This window comes from Dipodomys merriami, unplaced genomic scaffold (genome assembly GCF_024711535.1).
Source record: "Dipodomys merriami isolate MVZ:Mamm:240054 unplaced genomic scaffold, mDipMer1.0.p SCAF_1, whole genome shotgun sequence".
NCBI classification, from domain to species: domain Eukaryota; kingdom Metazoa; phylum Chordata; class Mammalia; order Rodentia; family Heteromyidae; genus Dipodomys; species Dipodomys merriami.
The window spans coordinates 124,405,234-124,427,349 of record NW_027202270.1 but is presented as its reverse complement, the minus strand read 5'-3'; the positions used below and the strand labels follow the sequence as shown (position 1 = coordinate 124,427,349).

Genomic DNA, 22,116 nt, shown 5'->3' with positions numbered 1-22,116 from the left:
ACAAACAACTCAAAAAAAATGGGATCAGACTCCAAGAAGAGCTGGCCAATATTTGCCACTTTACCTTTACTTTGTAAAAGAACCCATAGGTAGGTGGTAATCAGGCTGTAACAACTTTCCAGAAAAGTTCTTTAGGCCAGGCCACTAGACAGTCACTTTTACTTTATTTGTTTGGCACAAGGAAATGGAGAAAAGGAAATGGGACAGATGTGTTGTCTTCCTGGGAGGTTGACTGGTAAATCAATTCCTGCCAAGGTTCATCTACAACCCTGAGAGATTAAAAAAAAAAAAAGGAACCTACAGGCAAAAACCACTGGGTAGAAGGAGTTTAAGGCTGTTATCCCTTAGCAGAAGAGCTTTTTATTTATTCTGACTGTGAAGGAAGTCGAGGGCATCTGTCTCTGAGAGTGTTGCAGACATTTTTGTTGTTGTTGTTTGGTATTCTCTGACCCGTAGTCTTCATGCCTAGAGACGTAAGGCCCATCCAGCCCATTCCTATTTGTATGAGTAGGTCTCACTCTAGACCATTTGTCTGTAAAGCCTATTCCTTTTCATCCCCTTCTCAATTTGAATCTCTGGTCTGGAAGAAACCTCCAAGGCCATGAATCTAATGAGGAAGGCGCTCATGATACAGAAAGTACTCTGCTTTGAAGCCAGACTGTCCAACTTCCAAGTCTGTCCCTACATCATTAATTAGCTCTGTGTGATCCTCAACAACTTCTCTAAGCCTTAATTATGATGGACAAAATGATATTCATAAGACATGGGGTACACAGTAGGTACTTATTAAATACCAATTACCACCACCACCACCACCACCATCATCATCATTATCATTGTTACTATCTGATTTCCCTTTATTTTTACTTTTGATCCTTCGTACTAGCATAATAGGAAAAACATTTCAAATTGGGGAACAGGGTCTAGAAAAGAAAGGGGTGATGAGGAAGTGTGAGAGAGTGAAAAAACTGAACTTATTTCACACATTAAACCATACTCCTTATTTTCATGGTTAATTAGTTTTTCAAAGGACTACTATCTAGACAAAAAGTATCTAGAGAAAAAGTATAAGCTGTGTGCCAGTAGTTCCTGCCTATAATCCTAGCTGCTCAGAAGGTGGAATGCTTGAGGATAGCAGTTTGAAGCTAGCATGGACAGAAAAGTCTTTGAGTCTCATTTCTAATTAAGACAGCAAAAATCCAGTGTGGAGGCATAGCTAAAATGGTAGACCACCAGCCACATGAAAGTAAGCAAGCTGAGTGAGTATAAAACCCGAGTTCAAGCACAGTAATAGCGAATAATAATATTAGTAACAGCAATAATAGTAGCAACTGAGCTACTACTGAAACTTTACATTTGAAACTTCTTATTTGATGTGAAAAATAAATTCTCAAGTATTGGAATTGAGGGTGTTGGATTGATGTGGTGTTGTTTTGCCAGTCCTAGGGTTTGAACTCAGGGGCTGGACACTGTCCCTGAGCCTCTCTGTGCTCAAGGCTAGTACTCTACCACTTGAGCCACAGCACCACTGCTGGCTTTTTCTGTTTATGTGGTACTGAGAATTTGAACTCAGGGCTTGATGCATTCTAAGCAAGCACTATACCATTAAGCCACATTCCCAGCCCATGGATTAATGATTACTGCCGTGGCTTCTTGGCACATGGACCAAGCCCCATATCTTCTGTTTGAGATTATGATAGTTCATTTACCCCTGTTCCTTAACAAGCAGCCGCACCTCTGCTCTTACTGCCATCAGATAATTGTTCCATCCACTTGTCATTGGTCTCTGTATCAGGAGTCTACCTCCATACATTTTGCTTCTACAGTATTAGTATTTCTTAAAGCTTGTTCTGTTTGGGGTTAGCTTTTCATGAATAGATTACCAAGTTCTTTCTCAGGTCAAAAAACACATCATTGGCCAGGTGCCAGTGGCTCATGCCTGAAATCCTAGCTCCTCAGGAGGCTGAGATCTAGGGATCACAGTTGAAAGCCAGCCCTAGTAAGAAAGTCTGTGAGACTCTTATCTCCAATTAACCATCAAAAAGCTTGGAAATGGAGCTGTGGCTCAAAGTAGTAGAGTTCAAGCCTTGAGCACACAAGGGGGTGGGGAGAGGAGAAAAACTTGGACTCCCATTCTAGAGATTCAGGAAACTTTTGAAATTTGAAGTCCCTGGGCTTCTTTGTGTTCAAGGCTCTACCACTTGAGCCATTGCAGCACTGCTTCTGGCTTTTTCTGAGTAGTTTACCGTGTTGAAGACAAGACTCTCATAGACTTTCCTTATCTTGGCCGGCTTCAAACCACAATTCTCAGATCTCATCCTCCTGAGTAGCTAGGAATACAGGTGTGAAACACCAGTTCTTGAACCTCTTTAAAGTTCATCTATAACATAGATATCACAGTGCCTCGTCATTACTGGCTGAGGATCAAAGACACAATGCCTGAGGAAGACTTGGCCTAGAGAATGGGCCATAGTATATGGTAGTTGCCACTAGTGGTCACTACTCTGGTCAAAATTATCACTATAAGTAATAATCCCTGAATTTTAGAGTTTTGTCTCATGTTCGCCAACCAGCCATTGAATTCCAGGTAAGAGTGAAAAAGCCAACAGGAAGCCAAGGTTAAGTGAAAAGTTAAACGAAAAATGAAAATTTCAAAGCAATATTGCCTCCATGGATGAAGATTTGACTAAATCCATAATCCAGCAACAATAATTGTCGATCGTGTGCCAATCACCTGCTTCCCATGTTTTATTGTCTTAAATGTGATGAAACAGAGGATAAGAAATAGGCTGGGCTGATTTGCAGAGAGACAGAGAGAGGGAGAGATCTCTGTGAAGGATACAGATAGCTGTGAGGGGTGATCTCTGAGGAAAGTTCGATGTTTTCCATGGATTGGATTGCTAGCCTAAGAGTAGATTTAAAAGTTAAGTTGCCAGTCAGTCCTGGAACCCAGGAAATCAGAGATGGTTTAAAGACAATGGTGGCATTGAGAATTACTGGCTTTCAACCTTTGTCCTGGGTTGATGAGAAACACCAACATCAACAGATTAGAATTCTGTATCCCTAGTCAGAAAATTGGTTGGAGTTAATATGGACAATTTGAGGAGAATTTGTATAACAAGTAACAGTGAAAACCAAATGCACAGTTGAGTTCCTCGTTGGGTAAAATAGAATATTGGGGATAACTGAGTTGAAACTTAGAATAATTATAGTCAATCAATTATGAAGAGAGGAGGTAGCAGAGGAGAAAAGCTCTGATCATTAACATTTTCTATAATAAACTCTACTGGAAATTAGGAAGCTGCATGCTAGACTGGGTTACATAGAGCAAATAATTTGAATTATCTAGGCCTTAGTTTCTTCATTCTGAAGGAAATGAGAATTATATTAGATGATGGTTAATCCATTTTTATTTAAAATACTGTTATTCTGTGGTACACAGAGAAGTTGATGGCTAGAACTTAGCATCATACAGGCTGCAGACAGCAGTTGAAGAACTGTTTTACCTTCCCAGATTTTTTGGTCATATCTAATCATTTATTTTATTGTAGCAAGAACACTTAACATGTGTCGGCTACTTGCTCAGCAAAATTTCAAATGTATTTTATTTGGCTATACTTTGGGCTTCCTTTTTAATGGGGTGAATGAAACTAGCCATTTTAGAAATGCATAGATCATTGGATATTTATTAGATGTGGGCAATGAATTTAGGAATAGAAAATGAAAAGGATGAGTAGGCTATTTAATGTTGATTTAAATAATAGTAATGACCAGACTCTTACTAGGACATAGCTTGAATAGATTCTGCCCTAACTCTGCTTTGCCTAATACACGGATGTGCCTAGCATGTGTTGGGAGGGTTTCCTATTGAGCTCCTCTACTGCTGTTAGACCACAGGCACAGAGATGGGTTTTCAGGTGCACCTGTTTCCCCTGTCATCGTACTTGTCAGGAAACAGACTTTCCATGTACATTATCAAAAAGCTTGAGCGTTATCTCTAATTCATATTTTGCTTACTTCTTTCTTTCATTGTGCTAGTCAAGTTCAGAAACTAGATTGTCAGCTGACAGACTATTTCACTGTAGAGATAGATGAGAACCATTTAGTTATTCATTATCAGAGTTTACAGTGCCAAGATACGTTTTGGCCTTTAATTCAATTATTTTTTAAAAAAATAAATAAAAGCACCCAGGGCTGTCGAGTTGTCAAAAAAATTGAATTTTCACCTCTGAAAATGGAGGTTTATATTCTGCTCATAAGTCACCAGAGGAAAGAAAGCAAAAGAAATTCACTGTCAGTTTAGACAGTCAAAAAAGTTGTCCAAAATCTAGAAAGTGCTTTACATATTGCAGAAACCTCCAGTGTGTATGTTTTCTGATGTGCATCATATGGAGATTTTGGGGGGATGGAAGGTATTCCTTAGAAGACTACCTGAGATGAAGCCACCAATATAGCAGTCTGCTTTGATGTGTCATTATAATCCAGATAACATGGAAGATTATAGAGAGAACCAAAGAGATCTAAGACATAGTTATTATCACAAGACCTAATTGTTTCACAACCTATTTATGGAGAGAAGTGTTACACACATAGAACCTTACATTTCGTGATTCCTGGTAATTTTAAAGCTTTAAGAACCCAAACATGATGCCCACAACAGATGCTAATGGGGAGTGATGAGGAAAGCATAGAGATTTTTGAAGAGATGGGAACTGACAGAGTTTCACCACCTGGAACCATTCTTTATGCAGTGTTTGTGTTATGTTAAATTTCTCTACAGGAAATGATCCAACCCAATCTGGAATTCCAGGAGCCAGGAGTGCCTAGGGAATATGCTTAAATTTGACTTTTGCTTCCAAAGTCATAGGATAAAAAGCATATGAAAGTTCCAAAGTAAAGGTGACTGGGAAATGAAGGAGAAAGTATCAATGAAATGTCAAAATCTGAGGGAACCAGCAGAACTGGGAGGCTGTAATTGGGACAGCATATTTACTTATTTTTTGGCTTTTATGTTTGATGCATATAGAACCTATGTTTTATGTTTGATGATATTTACCTAAAGCAGAATATCAACCAAAAATTCATACTATGAACTTAAGCAGACTTTGTCTCCTCCTATGCTATAATACTGTGAGCTCGTATCTCCTGCCCTGATGGTTTCATATGTGAGTACCTCCCGAGGTAGATGAAGAAACTCTCCAGTTTTCTTGTACCATCATATATCTTGGAAAGGGAAACAAATCACTCTGGAGGTGTTATGGGAGATAAGGCAGGCCTGTGATTAGTTCTCTCATTTGGCCACTGAATTTCCTCTTTCTGATATCTTCCATTATCTCAGGAGCTTTCTGAACCCATCTTTTCTAGTCTTCTTTAAGGAATCAGCAGCCAATTGCCCACTGGCTTACAAAGAGATACTCTTTTGTAGTAGTTTACACCTATTGATACTTGCTCTTTAGAGAAAGTGGGGAAGATGGAAGTTGGAGGCCACCCTGGGAGGATGGGGGTAGGATGTTCACAAATTCCCCTCTCAAAAGAAAAAACTGAGTATGGTGGTATGTATTTAGTATCTCAGACTTAGTGAGAAGTATAAATAGGAAGATCATCATCTAGGCCAGTCTCAGGACAAAAGTGAGAAGCACAAAGGGCTGTGCTGTGCTGCTCAACTGATAGAGTGCCAACTACCAAGTGTGAGATCCTGAGTGACATCAGTAACCACAAAATAACAATGGTGGTGGTGGTGCTTATGATGGTGCTGATGATAATTATGGGGATAATATAATAGCAGGCTTTGTCATGAGGTGGAGTTTTCTATGGTGGTGAAACACATCATTCAAGCCTTCCTGTCCTCCTACTGGTGCTATTTGCTTCTTTCCCCTAAGTTCTTTGCCATCATTCCATACACAGTACTTACCTTTTCATTGGCTCAACACTGGCCCTACCATACCCCGAGTATCCTCCTTTACCACATGACATGCTCACCAAGCCTTCCTCTAATCTGTGCACAGAAAGGACATTTGATCTACTGGAAGGACTTATGGATAGAAAATTGTGAAATTCTTAAACTTCTTTCTTTTTGATATTATTTCAGGTATATTATTATTTAGTTAATTACTGGAGACTGGATTTTAATAGCTTTTTGGCTCATATCACACACTTTTATTATAAATATTTATTGATGGAGATTTCAGAAAATTATAGTTCCAGGTGAACAATTGAAAGATAGACTCAAAAGAATAGGATATACCCCCAAATGAGTAGAATAGCGAGAATAATGAATTTGAGATCATCAGTAAAAGCTGGATTTCAGCCTGTAGGAGCTAAGTAAAGGCATTTAGCTTATTTTGAAGTTTCCATATCCTTTCTTTTGTAAAATGTAGATAAGCTATTTCCTGTCCACACAGAAGTAATGCTGAGACTAATTCGTCCTCATGTTTGTGAGATTAATTTGAAAATCATGGTATTGGGAATGCCAACTGAAGAGGCTGGTGAATGGTCCACCCAGTGCCCTTCCTAAGAGGAAGAGATTGTACATGGGCCAACACCACAGGGAACTTAGGGCCCATGACAACTCCAGGGGTCAGAGGAGACAGACATTAATATGTAAGTTGGTCTGTTTCTCTGACTGAAAGCTGTCAGTGGGGCTCTTTACCCAGCCAGATTTTTTATGGTTTCTGAATGACATTGTTTTACTTTCCCATTCAGAAGCTAAACAAACCTAAAGAGCATGTAAGTCTCATTTTTGTATCAGTGGCAAATACATATCTATCAATGTTGTCAGAGTCCATCTAGAATAATTTATGGGAGAGCCACTGTTTGCCCATTTGTGACTCTCTCTCTCTCTCTCTCTCTCTCTCTCTCTCTCTCTCTCTCTCTCTCTCTCTTTCTCTCTCTCTCTCCCCCTCTCTCCTTATATGCAGTCTTATACACATGAAAAACCTAAACCAACCTGAAAATGATTACTCTCATCTTCTTTGGCCTATCTCTCTTGATGATGATGTTCAGGTTACTTTGGCATCTAATGCTATCCAAATGACATAGCTTTACAAAGACAGATACCACACTTAAGGGGAAACACTTAGATATTATACATCATAGGCAAGTAATGATGGAAGATGTTTAGTCTTGAGTTTTTGCTCAAAGGTCAGATGCACAGAGGGTTAATTAACCAATGCTATGTAGGTAGAGACGTGCTCTACTTAAAGCCAAGAATTACAATGGCCAATTAGCAATCAATGATGGGAACTGAACAACATTTTGTAGCTTCTTGTATTAATTATTGTAGAGGAATGGATGTAAGTTTTGGGGTGTGGCCATGAACTCTCAGATTATTCTAGGGGAGATGGATCATATATTTTATAACAGCTTTCAAATGCTTTAATTACAGTGAATGGCTTACAGGGTAACTGGATAAGAGGACTTCTCTCTTAACCCAGTTTGTATATTTTGATGAAATAACTAGATGGAAAATATATCCTTGGTCATACATAAAAGAAAGTTTAAGAATAAAAAGAAGAGTGAAATGACAATTAGTGTCCTTTATTATTTAAAGAAACTTTAATATGGAAATCAGTGATACACTGCTTGTTAATCCCATGAATAAAATGAACAGAAAGAAGAGGTAAGATATGAAAGAGAATGATTTAGTTCAAAATTCCATAAAATATCTTTATTGTTTCTTTTCTTGCTATAGAGTTTTCATATTCTTTCTCTTTATATATTTATTATTAGATTATTTTTAAATTAAGTTTACATAGCCATATAAAGGGGTTTCAATTAAATATGTCAATTTATGTATATAATACATCTTGATATCAGCATCACCCCTTCCATCATTTTTCCAAACCCAATAGTTGAGATAGATGAGGAGGAAAAGCAGCATAAGGTATTTCTTATCTGACTGCTGTGTATCATTAATACAGATAAGGACTATATTAGTGCTGTGAAGATACACACTTCAACAATCCTATGAATTAGGCTAAAATCAAAATTAAAATTGAGGCTAAATTTAAAACTAAACTTCAGAAAGTCTAGTTAAGCTTCATCATTATTCTGTAGCCATGATATATTAGAGTAAGGGTTTAAATCCAAGAGTGTCTGACTCTAAATCCCCTACTCTTCATCTCACTTGATGCCTAATGAATGAAATGAAATAAACAACAGACTCATTTTCATTCAAGGTAGAACAATGTGCGCATTACTTTGTCTTGTCCTTTGGCATGAATCCGCTAATGAATAGTTGACTCTAATGAGAAATGCTTCTGTGTTATTTATTCTAGTAGATATCTTGGTATTGCCTGAGACAAGTCAGGAAAAAAAAAACACTTCCAGATTTTAGACTATTGTTGTTGTTGATGATGATGATGATGCTTGTGGCCATCTCCTGTGGGCGATAAGATATGTTTTCCTTATGAATAAAATTAAAATCCCACATTTTTTGATGGCTCCCTCCACTAACTAACTTCTAGACTTTGGGCACATGATTTAGGCCTGATTAACCAGAATAGCCTACTCTGTTGGCACTTCTTTACTTTTATGTTCCTGGGCTGATTTTACCTTTCTGCTAGAGTCACCCTTTCCTTTGGGAACATTGAGCAAGTAGAATGTAAAGCTAGATTACAAGTAAGCATGATTCCCACTAAATGTGTATATGGAGGAGAGTACTTGACAGAGATTTGCATAGAGAAAAAGAGAATCACGCCTGCTTTATAATCCTAATCTAGATTTTGTTGTTGTTAAAGGAATGTGAATCTATATTTTTCTTTTGTCTTGGACTTATGTTATTACAAGCAATTCAGTTTTAGAATACATAAATGCTATTTTGTTTTGCAATTGGCTGATAATTAATACATCTACAGTAAATGAAACAGCAACTGGTCATATCCCATGATAAACGATACAAGTGAGATCTAGACTTTGTAAAAATATTGGCACTTGTCCTTGATTCCTGGATTATCTCTAATCTGATGGATTTGAGGTATCAATGGGTTGGCCAACAAATCTCACTTGTATCTTAAACTCTATGCAGTGCTTAGGGGAATGCCTGGAATTACTTTTATTAAGCCATTTCTCTTCCTTGTAAAGCCTTGGAGTTGTTGTGAACTCAATGAATAATGGTAAATGAGAAAGGAGCTACTGTGTTACCATCAGTAGTACTTGTGGCCATAACTCCCAGTGACTTTCCAATGAACTTGATGGGAGCATGAGGATTAGACCCAAATTTAAGAGGACTTTAAGCTTTAACTCCAGTGAGTGATAAAACTAGAGGTCCAGTTACAGTTAGCAAGGAATACAGGAGTATAGGGTGAGTTGACTACATTTCATTCAAGAGTCTAAGTGGGGGAGCTACTTCCTACCCAGCTAGTAACCCAAGGAATACACTTTGACTCCCCTGCTTCCTTCAACCAGGAAATATGGCTCAGATTGATGCATTAGAATCTACTGGGATGGGAAAAAGAAAGAAATTGCCTCCAGAGTTTAGATTTCTATGGTTAATCACCTCCAGAGTTTAGATTATGTTTAGATTGTGTTGTTGTTAGTTATGCTTAATTGACACCTCTTAAGTGATTCTGGCATTGAAATCTACCATGGTCTCAGTGCTTGAGAACACATAGACATTTTGCTTATCACTGCACAATTCTCATGAAACTTCATTTATGTTGCTTTGTTTTGAGATAGGGTCTTGCTCTGTAGTCTAGTAGGCTGTCTCGGCCTCCTGAGTAATGGAATTACAAGCCTGGCCACCATGCCTGACCTACTCCTTTATGTTTTCTGAATATGTTTATTATATTTGTGCTATATATAGATTATGAGATGTACCAGATTAGAAGAAAAAAAGTCTGTACATTGTGCTACAGCAGTTCACTGTGGAAATGTGCTGGATGTGTGTGCTTTGCAAGAAATCACGTTATAGGGTGTGTATGTCTATTAACAGAGTCACTGAGCCAGAGCCAAGGTCCCAGGCGGACTGCTTGAGATCATCTTTCTAACCCAGTGATTCTGAAGCCTGGATTCATGACAGAATGCCTGGAGAGCTTATTAAAAACACAAGTTCCTGGGCTCTTGGCAAAAATCACCAAACCAGAATCTGTTAAGGTAGGGTAGAGGAATATTTGTTTTAACAACTTGCTCAGGGGATTTTTCTGCCAATTCATAGAATAGCCCTTGAGGATACCTTTCTCTTTTACCTCCAAGTTTAAAATGCATAGTTCTGATAGCTCACAAGCCAAGATAAAAATCCAACGCATAACCAAAAGTCATTAGAAAGACCAGTGTATATTTGCTTAGCAGCACATTCTTTTACCTATTAAACCTCATTTTCAAACACCATATCTTATACATCTATAAGTCCCTGTCATTGTAGATGTCTGTTTCTCATCTTTGTTTGTTGGTGTCATTATTTACTGTTACAGAGAGTAGATTTGGTTATAGATAGGCACTCTTAGCTTCTTGATTTTTTGTCCTAGTATTATTATTTTTTATTTTACTCCAGATTGAAAGAGTCTATGACTGGGATTCTTTTTCCTTCCTCCTTTCCTTCTTTCTTCCTGTCTTCTCACCCTCCTTTGTTCTCTTCCTGCTGGAATTTCTTTTGATAAGATCTATCTTTCTGAACTCCATCTGAACCTAGGCCAAGTGAATCATACCATATTAATTGGGGGTGGGTGGGTAAGAGGATGGGGAAAGAGGACAGAGTGAGGGTCTTCTAAGCCAGAATGTGAGAGTATCTGAGCAGGAAATGATGATTCCAATAAGCATCCCTCCCCCCCAGCATTTGCATTCTCCTGGTAACTAATCCTCTCAACCTAATCCTCTTAAGCACGTGTGTGTTCTATCTGTATTTTATCTGATCTGCTTCTCTGACAATCCTGCCTATGTTTGCTTGCTGCCTTCTATTTTTAAGTCACTCTAGATGTTACATGGGAACATCATCCCTCTTTCTCTGTTTTCACCCACATTTGATTCTTGGGATGCTGAGGAAATAAGAGAGGTCCTTTGCATAGGTTGGAGTTGTGGGACATGTCTGGGAACACAGCGTCTAGCTTCCACAGTGTGGTATGGTGAGATCTACACCAAGGCTTTCACCTTTGTTAAAGCAAGTGGTGTAGGTTGGGGGGACCCTTATATTGAGCATAAGCCCATATGACATGGGGTTGAGAACATTGGTTAATAGGTATTAGTAGTCATTAATAAACTAGACCATTACTTTTGTTGGTGACGCTGGAGAAACAAGAAGAATGGGCTGCCTTCTCTTAGCATAGACAAAGGCAGGATTCTCTTATTGTAGACCCAGCCTGATGTGTTCTGCTTTCTGTAGGAAATGACCTGAGAGCTAAAAGACATGCCACCTTGCTACAGTACTACTTTAGTCCCTTAGCTGGACATTAATCCATCATAACTTCATCTAGTTGGGGAATGCAAATCCTTCTAAATTAAAATACCCCTAAGAGGAGTCTAACCTGAATCCCCTTATCAGATTACTCTGTAATTATCAATTAATTCTTTAAGAGAGATTAGCTGGCAGCCAATTGAAATCAAGTGGTGTCAGAGTGAGTTCTCTAGTTTCCCTGTTCATTAGTAGAATGACCTTGATTCTTTTAACTTTTCTAGATCCCAGGTTCTTTATTAAGCCAAGACATGGTGTGATAAGAGTCTCTGGCTTTCTTTCCAGGTCCTCTTTTAGTGATTGAGTTCCATGTATATTTCTGGATTCCTGCCTCATGACTTTCTTCATTGTGTTCCTGGAACCTCAGGCCCCATAATTGTGTTTCCAGTGAAACAAAAAGAATGTGGGCAGAGAGCGAAGCGGTAGGAAGCCTAGCTGCAGAATTGCTTAGTTGCGAGACTTGAGCAGCTTCGTCTCTGAGATGAGCTTGCAAAGGAGAATTGTACATGAGATGTCACAGCTCAACAGCAGCAAAATAGGCTGATAGGATCAGAAAGGATGCCAAGCCATTGTGGACATCTGCCGTGTAGAATGACATCAAGTGGCTGTCTCAACACAGTCTGAAATCACACTTGACTTTCAAGAGACCCCTGGGCCCTCCAACTTCAAATCTGCACAGCTAGCACTCTTGCCAAGAAGCACCGTTTGTTTTTTTTAATGTCAAACAATGCCTGTGTTTCTGTGAATACATGAGGAACTGGATTCCAGTATGATATCTGATCAAAGCTAAAAACCAATAAAATTTTTTAAATGTTATTAACTTTGAGATTTCTACTTCATAAGTGCTGGATTCAATATTTTACATACTTCATCTCTGCTAAGTTTTGACCCTGGGTTTTTTTTTTAATTTAATTTTATTTTATTTGAGAACATACTGTACAGAGGGGTTACAATTACATTGGCAGGATAATGCATACATTTCTTACCAAGCATTGCAGCCTCCTCCTTTGTTTACCCTTCACCTCCCTTCCCAGCCTCCCCCCCCCACCCAATCATACCCCCCTCCCCCCCCACACACAGACATTGTAAAGCTTGCTTTGACATGACATTTTGTAATTCTCCTTGTTACAACAGGTCCACCTGAATCCTTAAATGACTTGTTTGTCCCCATCTCCTCCACATGTTATACTGACATCAAATAAAGTGAAAGCGGGGGTTACACTGTGGGGGAGGGACATACAAAGCAACAAAGAAATAATCTTATAAATGCGTTAGAAACACATGCATGAAAGAAACGAAAACATTAAAATACATATTTAAGGGTTCGTTTTCCTAACATCACATTATCTGATCTTTTCTGCTTGACTCATACCTATACTAGATATTGCAAATAAGGGAAACCATGGGACCTATGTTTCTTTGGGCCTGGCTTACTTCACTTAATATAATTTTTTCCAAGCCTTTCCATTTCCTAACAAATGGGGCAATGTCATTCTTTCTGATGGAGGCATAGAATTCCATTGTGTATATATACCACATTTTCTTGATCCATTCATCTACTGAGGGGCTTCTGGGTTGGTTCCATATCTTAGCTATGGTAAATAATGCTGCAATAAACATAGTTGTGCTGGTAGCTTTAGTGTGGTCTTGTTTGTAAACATTTGGGTAAATGCCCAAAAGTGCGATTGCTGGATCATAGGGGAGATCTATGTGAAGTCTTTTGAGGAACCTCCATACTGCTTTCCAAAGTGGTTGAACAAGTTTACATTCCCACCAACAATGAAGTAAGGTTCCTTTCTGTCCACATCCCCTCCAGCATCTGTTGTTGTTAGAGTTCTTGATTTTTGCTGTTCTAACTGGAGTGAGGTGATATCTCAATGTTGTTTTGATTTGCATTTCTTTTATGGCTAGGGATGTTGAACATTTCTTCATGTGTCTAATGGCCATCCTTCTTTCTTCTTCAGAGAAGCTTCTCTTTAAGTCTTTCGCCCACTTATTTATTGGGCAGTTGTTTCTTTGAGGATTTGTTGTTGGGTGGTTTAATTTTTTGAGTTCCAAGTATATTTTAGATATGAGACCCTTGTCCGTTGTATGGCTAGTAAAGATCTTCTCCCAATCGGTGTGACCCTGGGTTCTTAATGTCTGTGGACTTTCAATAAAATGGAACATTTATGCTTTATCCCAAAACAGTGACTACCAATTCCTGAATGCTTGCTGTGTACCAGGCTCTGGGGTAAGCAGTATGATTGCCATGATACAATAATTGTAAAAGGCACGTGAAAAGTTTGACTATTTCTAGTCTACAGATGGGGGAACTGAATTGCGCAAAGTGGGATAACTCAGCAATGTGTGGAGTTAGTGGAAAGATGGGCCTTTGTGTCCCTGTTTCTTCTTGCAAATTAGTGACAGCCTCTACCATCACCCAGTAACAGCCCAAATGAGCTTTCTGGCTGTGGTCCTGTTGTAAGGTACCATTTGCTCTCTGTGAGGGCCATGGAAGATGGTATAGGGGAATGTTGGGTAGGGATAGTGAGGTGAATGGGAACAATAGGTGCCAAGTATTCTAGTTCTGCACAGAATCTGCTTGTGTAAGAGTCCTTGTGTTCCAAAGTTTACTTATGAGAAGGTCCCACTGATTAACTTACTAGTCACCTAGAATAATACCAACAGAAAAAAAATCTCTTAACTTACCCTGTGTTGTATCTGTGCCCTGCCTCATCAAGCTTTCTAAGCTCCAATATTCCTGACTGAAAAATAGGATTAATAACCCCTTTGGTTAGCCAGCAGGATAAAGGTAAACAGGAGAATCAAATGAAATCAAAGACATAAAAATAGTTTGTTAATGATGAACTAACAAAGACCTTTAGGCTGAATAGTGACCATGTTAATTACTGATTTATCATGTGATGACAGCTAAATTATTTGAAAGAAATGTCCTCTAGAATATTTTCTTATAAAACTGTCATTTATTTGAAAGTTTCATTCCTTCTCTCTGTAATAATAGCGTATCAAGAAGAACTGAGAAATGTTCTTAAAAGTGAGAGAGTTGGTGAGAAAGATAAGGAGAAGAAAGTCAGGCAAATGCCTGCTGCTTAGCATATCTGTGAGTGTATTGATTTCATTAGAACTGCCCCAGTATTAATGCTAAACTCAATTCACTTTCTTGTTTGTGGTTCTTTTGCTTTTCAAAGTCTTCCCAGTTACAGATTCTCTTTGTCATTTTCTTCTGTGAGTCTGAGGGAGTTAATGGAAGAAAGACTGCTCAAATTCAAATGAACCCAGGGTGCTTTTCGTCTTACCACACTCTACCTCTCTTGGTTAATTCCTTCTGCCAAGCTGCTAGTCCAGAGGGAAGGGAGTATTGGGATTTTAGTGGCATTTCTTTCAGAGATGGAAAAGATGCAATCACCTTCCTTGTGTGCAAGCACATTTTGTTCAGTTTCTTTGAGAGAAAGATGGCGATGCTGTACATCTCCATATTCTTAATGATCTGTCCATTATCACTGAACTTTAATATATATATATACATATATATATATATATAGCCTTATCCCAAGGATAAGATATTATTGTCCCCAAGGATAAGATATTATTGTCCCCTTGTAAGATTAAGCTTCCTAGAGAGATCAAGCTTCCTAGAGTGTCAAGTGATCAAGGCAAGAAAGAACTCATTCATGGAATTGATTGAACTAGTTTCAAGTCCAGAAGACAGAAGGGAACGTTGGCCTAGGGTTTGTTCCTGCCGTGGGACTTGAATTCAGAACCTCACCCTTTTGCTTGGATTTTTCAATCAGGGTTAATATTCTACCACTTGAGCTACAGCTCTACTTTCAGCTTTTCTCTTTTTTTTTTTTTGCTGGTAATTGGAAATAAGAGCCTTTTAGACTGTTCATCCTCCTGGATAGCCATGAGCTGTGAACCCAGCTAGGACTTGTATTAGGAATTGTACCTCACTAGCCTACAAGTGAGTACAGGTACAGAGCTGTGATCTTATTTTTTATTTAAGGTTTTGCTCTTTTGTTCTTCTTAGATTGTTGCCTTTATTTTAATTTTTAAAAAAACATAATGCACCAAAATATGATTTGTCTTCATTCAGAACTTCCGTGGATGCTTCTTTTAATTTCGGGCCCGAGGCAAGTTCTAGTTCCAGCCCTGTGTAGCAGGAGTCTGTCAGCCATATCCCTTCATTTTCCACATGAAGAAACTGACACACAAGATCACAAGGCTGCCACTAATAACCTATGACTTCTGACACAATGCAGCATTCTCGTTGCTACAGCAAGTGGAGCCCAAATAATGTGAGAGATGAGCACCCGGGGAGTATGACCTCGTAAAAGAATCTGACTAAAGGTACTCAGGTACCTGAGTACTAAAAAGGTACTAAAAAGGTACATGAGTACCTTTAGTGTAGAGTCCATGAACTGCACTTGTCTGTTTAGCACCAAATCTTCTCACCCAGCAAATAGAGAGGACTACAAGTTGCAACAAGTAGAATGTAGACCAGATTCAAAGAAGAACTAAGTACTTCACAGTGTGGAAAGTGAGATGTTCCATGAGGTCTTGGAAAACTGTCATCAAATTTAAGAACTCAGCCAGGCATGGGTAGCTCCCACATGTAATCCTAGCTACTTAGGAGGCTGAGATCTGAAGATTGCATTTTGAAGCCAGATTGGACAGGAAAGTCCTCAAAACTCTTTTCTTCAAATAATTACCAAAAATCTAGAAGTGGTGGTATGGCTCAAGTGGTAAGTGCCAGCCTTGGGTGGCTGGAATTCAGATTCCTTCAGTTTGGTGAGGATTGTGACAAACTGGGGAGAAACATCCTATGTAGAAACTATGTTCTGTAATTTTCTTGACTGCTCCACAGGCAAAATTTTCCTTCCTTCCATGTCTCTTTACCCTCTCTACTTCTTTCTTTCCTGACCTCTTCCCTTTCTTCCTTCATTTCTTTGTCTCAGATACCCTTTGATTTCAGGGGAAAATTTCTTTCTTGATGCTTCAACCTGAAGCCCAGCTTGGCAGTATCCATTTCTTCCCTAGCCCCCTCAGTTCTTGGTGTTCTAGCTGTCTAGTTCACTCTAGATCTCAGATCACAACCATCAGCTCTATGGCAATTACTATGCAGTGCCCCAGTTATGATATTTCCAGCTTCCCAAACTGGCCCCAAATCACTTTGTCACCACTTTTCTTTTCCTTGAAAGACTTCCATAGGGGACAGCGTGCTTCTAAACTGAATGGGTTAGTCACATAGGTAGAAACTTTGCTTTGTTCTGCACAGAATAATCAGCATCTAGCCTAGTATTATATCACAATAATAGATGGATAATACTTATTAAATAAATTAATAATCACACAGTATGAATTTACTCCAAAATAAATATACACTGAAATTCATATGTGTGTGTGTGTGTGTGTGTGTGCGCGCGCGCGCGCTGTTACTGGGGCTTGAACTCAGGACCTGTATGCTGTCTCTTAGCTTTTTCGCTTACGGCTGGAACTCTACCACTTGAGTCATACCTCCACTTCTGGTCTTTTTGCTGATTCATTGGACATAAGCCTCTCACAGACTTTTCTTCTCACACTGGCTTTGAACTATGATCATATGTCAGCCTCCTAAGTATCTAGGACTACAAATGTGAGCCACCAGCCACCTAGTTCAAATAGGAATTTTCAAAGTGGCTAATATATATTTCTTCGTCAAAGCACCATTTAGGTGATGAGAGGAAAGACAAAGAAAAGCTGTGAGTTGTATGGAGCTTGAAAAGCACACGTGTAGTCTGGCCACCAAAGCTGTGTATCTGTCTTTTTCAGCACCAGTGTTAGCTAGTGTATCCCTTGATCACTTATAGATTTTCAGTGCTATGGGACAGAAATGTTGAGCTTCTGCTTATCTGTAGTGCATTGAAGAGCAGAATGAATAAAAATACCCAGGGTTTGGGCACTGTGGTGGAAATTACCCCTTTCAGCAGAAGAAAATTCACTGAGAGCCTTTTATTTCCCCCTTCCCTTGGCAAAATTGCGTTTTCAGCTGTCAAGGCACTTATGCGTCTACAGGTTGGTTTTCAGATGCCTAAAAGATAGGGAGGGGTTGCCATGGAAATTGATGTCTCCTGAGTTTTGCACTCCAGGAGCTCTACCAGTGGCAGGCATCCCTGCTGGTGACTAAGGTGTCTTTTATTCTAGGCTTGGCTCTCATCCAAGGAACAAGCGCTCATAGGTAGGAAGTTGGCTTCCTTGTTCAGGCAGCATTGGATTTAGGATCTGACTTAAAGTTTAGGCCATCCTATTGCCAAAGAAAGGATTAGGAAAATGATTAAACACAGCCAAGAGTTAGCTAATGGAATAAACACAGTCCTGAGGGGGAATTCTGCCCAAGCCTTCTGATTTTGATGTATTTGGTTGCAAAATTCAAAAACCAGATTGACTCTTCCTCAGTCCTTACTAGCTAATTTTTTCAAAGGGAAATCAAAAGCCAGAGCCTACACCATGGGATCCTTTCTCAAAAACAAGTCTTCTTATGGACAAAGCGATATACCCCCTTAACTTTTCTACTCTTTCTTTAAGACCCGTTTTATATTCCCATTCACTGCAATAGAAACAGAATCTTACTAAGGCACATCAAATGTCTCTTGAACCATTGGGTTTATCCCTTTATTTCATTCCAGATGGCTCCAAATTTACTTTTACTTTCAGTGTCTTTCCTCTATTTTTCCCAAATGCTCTTAAATTTTTCAGTGTGTATTGTCTCTTTGGTTCCTTTTATGCCTACCACTCATAAACTTGATCTGGCCACCAGCTCAGACTTCCTGTGCTATTTTAGTGATACAGCAGTGCTAGGACTTGGCCTTGCTCTTTAGCCTGGCTCTAGGTCCAGGTCTAGTGGACTTTTGATAGGTATGGCCCAGGTTCAGATAATGAGAATGTGATTCAGCATCAGTTGCTTTAACTGGAAAACCAGAGATGTTGCATGTTGGATATCTTCATATCACATGAAAAACCCGAAAATCAAGGCTGCTTGAAGAAGAGCAGAAACTAACATATTACCTTAACCTAAAATGTCCGTAAAACCATGACTTGAAAAAGAATTCAATTATTTTTTTATCCAGTGTATGTGTGTGTGTGGAGGTGGTATTTGCTTTGCTTTGTTTTTCCAATGGAACTCAGAATAGACATCTGATACTTTCTGCTGTCCCTTTGTTCAGATCCAAACATGGATAAAAGACCATTTTCCTGTGTCGGTTGCTTGAAGTCTCAGATGGCATTTGTCACCCTCCATGAGACTAGGGAGTGCTCTATGACTAACATGACTAACAAATAGACAGGTAGACATAAGGATTTTCCCCTCTGATGTGCTTATAGTCTTTCTGCCCTCAGATAAACCGAGGACACTTTGGGACTAAGTTTATTATATGCTTCTTTTCCGGGGAGACAACCTTTTTGGAAAAGTTTTATGAGTGTAGAAACAGACTCTTCTGTACTAGTGGAGGGGGCTAGAATGAATGGCTCCCTCCTCTTGTCTTTGGAGGGGGCGGAGCTTCAGTACATATCACTGTTGTTTTTTTTTTTTCTTTAAATTTTAATCCCATGAAAAACTTCTGGTGTCTTAATTCTACTTTGGCATTGGAATTCTAGCCCTCAGTTTTTTATATCAAGGACTTTATGGTCAAAGTTGTTACAAGCCTAGATTTCCCATGTCTTGTATCTGGAAAGCAATTAAGTAACAGTGAGGGTTGAGCCTAGACTTGCACTAATATTTCCAAACCTTGAATTCTTACACCACACTATTGCTTGACATCCTTAGAGCATCTTGGAGTACTATTTGATCTCCCCTGCTCCTAGTGAGAGCAAATACTAACTATGCCCAGCTTCAGGAAATGGTCAAAGTAGCCATAATGACCTCATTAAAATAGGAAGACTACATGAATCCTTTCAGTTAATAAGATCATGCAATGATGTCATTCCCAAACCTGCCCTGACATATGTCCAATCACTTTAGATCTTCATTATAACCTCACGAGGGGGTAAAGGTTAGCTTTAATTATCAAGGTATGACGTTTTCATCCAGTATTTGTACCTTGTGGTGGTCTTTCATCCCAAATCCATCTGTGATGGTTCCAAAATCTCAGTACCCCTGGCTTTTCTCAACCATCAATTTCACTGGAATCCCTACTTGTCCATCATAGAGAAAACCGATGCTTTTAGCATTTCCTTCAGTTTCCAGCCCCTTTCACATATAAGCATTTTCTTCCACACCCATTCTCGTACTTTTCTCTCAGGCTTGGAAATACAGCCTGTGATTCAAGAAGAGTTCCTTCTCTCCTGGACCTTTATAACACATTCTCTCTTTTTCCCTCCTGAATGAGCTTTAGCTTCTCCATCTCTACCTGTTATCCATCTTGTCAGCTGAGAATCATCTGTCCTATGTCCTCAACTGCTAAATGTTCTCTTCTTGATTCCACATCCCCCTAGTTACTATTTTCTTTCTTTTTTTGTGATAATGATTTCCTCCTCCTCTCTTCTCCCCTCTTTCTTTTCCTCTTCTTCCTTCCCCTCCCTACCCTACTTTTCTCTCCTCTCCTTTTCCCTCTCTCCCTCCTCTTCTCCTCACCTCTCGTGTGTGTGTGTGTGTGTGTGTGTGTGTGTGTGGGTGTGTGTGTGCGCGCGCGCGCGCACTAAGGGTATAATCTTAGGCCTTACACATATTATGCAGATGCTTTACCATATGAGCCATATTCCATGCATTTTACATTAAATCAACACTGTATTGTGCATGTTATCTTTAATTTTACAAGGGGGTTTCAGTTTAACAAGTTACTTCATAAGTGTATTGGAGGGAAAGTAGGAGAAAAATGAGGGAAGAGGTAACAAGTTTGACAAGAAATGTATATATACTTATTACCTTACTTATATAACTGTAACACCTCTGTACATCACCTTTACAATAAAAATAAGTGCATTGCATCTTGCATTCTCATCCCTTTCATCATTCTCCCACACCTCTCACAGCTAGATAATTTTTTAATAGCATCTTTCTTTTATGCCCAGGATGGCCAAACTGTAGTCTTCCTGTTTATGTGTCTTGTGGCACTAGTTATAATAGGTATTTTCTCCTGTGACCTACATTTTATTGGTTGAGATGGGATTTGTCCTAGGCTGGTCTAGAACTATCTCTTCATCCCTTCCCACACTGGGTTAGATGCCTTCCTTTCTGTTGGCATAAAAGTATGTGTCTATAGCCACTTTTTTATTGTGAAAATACTGTACAGAGGGGTTACAGTTACTTGAGCAAGGTAATGAGTAAATTTCTTATCCAGCATTGTTGCCTTCTCCTTTGCTTTTCCCCTACCATCCCTTCCCTCCCACCTCCTCAGCTACTTTAAAACTGAGTTTTCTTATTGAGTAAGGGAGCACTTTGAAAAGGTGTGGCAGATAGGTTTTGTAGCTATTTTCCCTGATTTCAGAAGTACCAATATAAATCAGATGACTTCTACAAAGTCTTCATGCTACATCTTTACCACTGCATAATAGTGAAACAGCATAAATCTTGCTAACTCTCCCTTGAATCTGTTGTGGAGACATGTAAGCATATCATGGTATTCAAAAATCAAAACTGTTATAAAGAAGAAATGTTCACTGATAGTCTTGACTGTAGATTAGTACTGTCAGCTAGAAGGAAATCTTGATCAGGCAGATGCCAGGAGACCTACAAAAACCACATTGAATTTTATACAAACATAAGCTTTGTAAAGTAAGATGTTAAAGAATTTCCTGGTTATATGCAGAAAGTATAGTAAGAATGAATGCATATGTAGGCGTTTGCCCAATCCATGAAGAACATTCCCTATAAAGTTGAACCAGAACAGCTAGTTTGTTCCTATCATCCTCAATTCTCTAGACTCCTTTCTAGGTCTTCCACATACTGTCACAGCATACCCAATTTCCTTTTAAATACTTTAGTTCTAAACTGCACTCTGTTAAAATGCCGAGATCCTTCTTTTTTAACATTCCCTAGATGCTGTTTTCCTTTCTGAAGGATAAGTATGTTGATGTTCCATTAGGACCCCTAGATTTCTCCGCTTTACTTCCCTATTTACCTGAAAGAGGCGCTCCTCAACCTGTGCTGGTGCAGCATTTTCTGTCAGAGGTAATTACAGGCACTCTTAGTGATAATAGTTGTTTGTACATTAACAATAGTCTCACTTTAAAAATTAATTTTCTTCCCTTTCCCTGTGTGTCTGTACACAAATGAATACAAACAGAGATAGACCTGATTGTCCCTTTGTTATAAGTAAAGACCATCTAATCACAATAAAGCACATTTAATAATTACATATAATAAGCAAATTAGAGCAATAACGTAAGGAAATGAGAGCCAATTCCTTGTCGTATTTCTGTCTTTTAATTGAAAGAAAAAAAAAGCCTTATGTTCCCCTTATATGAGTGAGACTGACAGCTGAGTTTCCTTGCTCCTGCTCAGTCTGAAGATGTGGAAGGTCATAATGTTCATTACACAAAAAACTGGGAGGAGAATAGGGAAGGGAAAGGGAGAGATATATTGAACTTGGAGCTTAATTTTACTGTGGATTTTATGGCAGATTAATTTCAGCAGTCTCTCAACAGTGATTGTCCAACCATTCATACCTGTGTTTTACTTAGGATTATGCAGCAAAGTAGTTCAATGATTAAAAGCCAGGACTTTCAGGTGAGCAAGACACCAAAGCTGAATTTGCTAC

The 22,116-nt window shown here is 39.0% G+C and overlaps 1 protein-coding gene across 28 annotated transcripts in view; it reads left to right on the top strand.

Annotated features, from left to right (window-relative positions):
* Positions 1-22,116, top strand: part of Nrxn3 (neurexin 3) — a 1,574,539-nt gene that overhangs the window by 335,710 nt on the left and 1,216,713 nt on the right. The window lies entirely within an intron of this gene.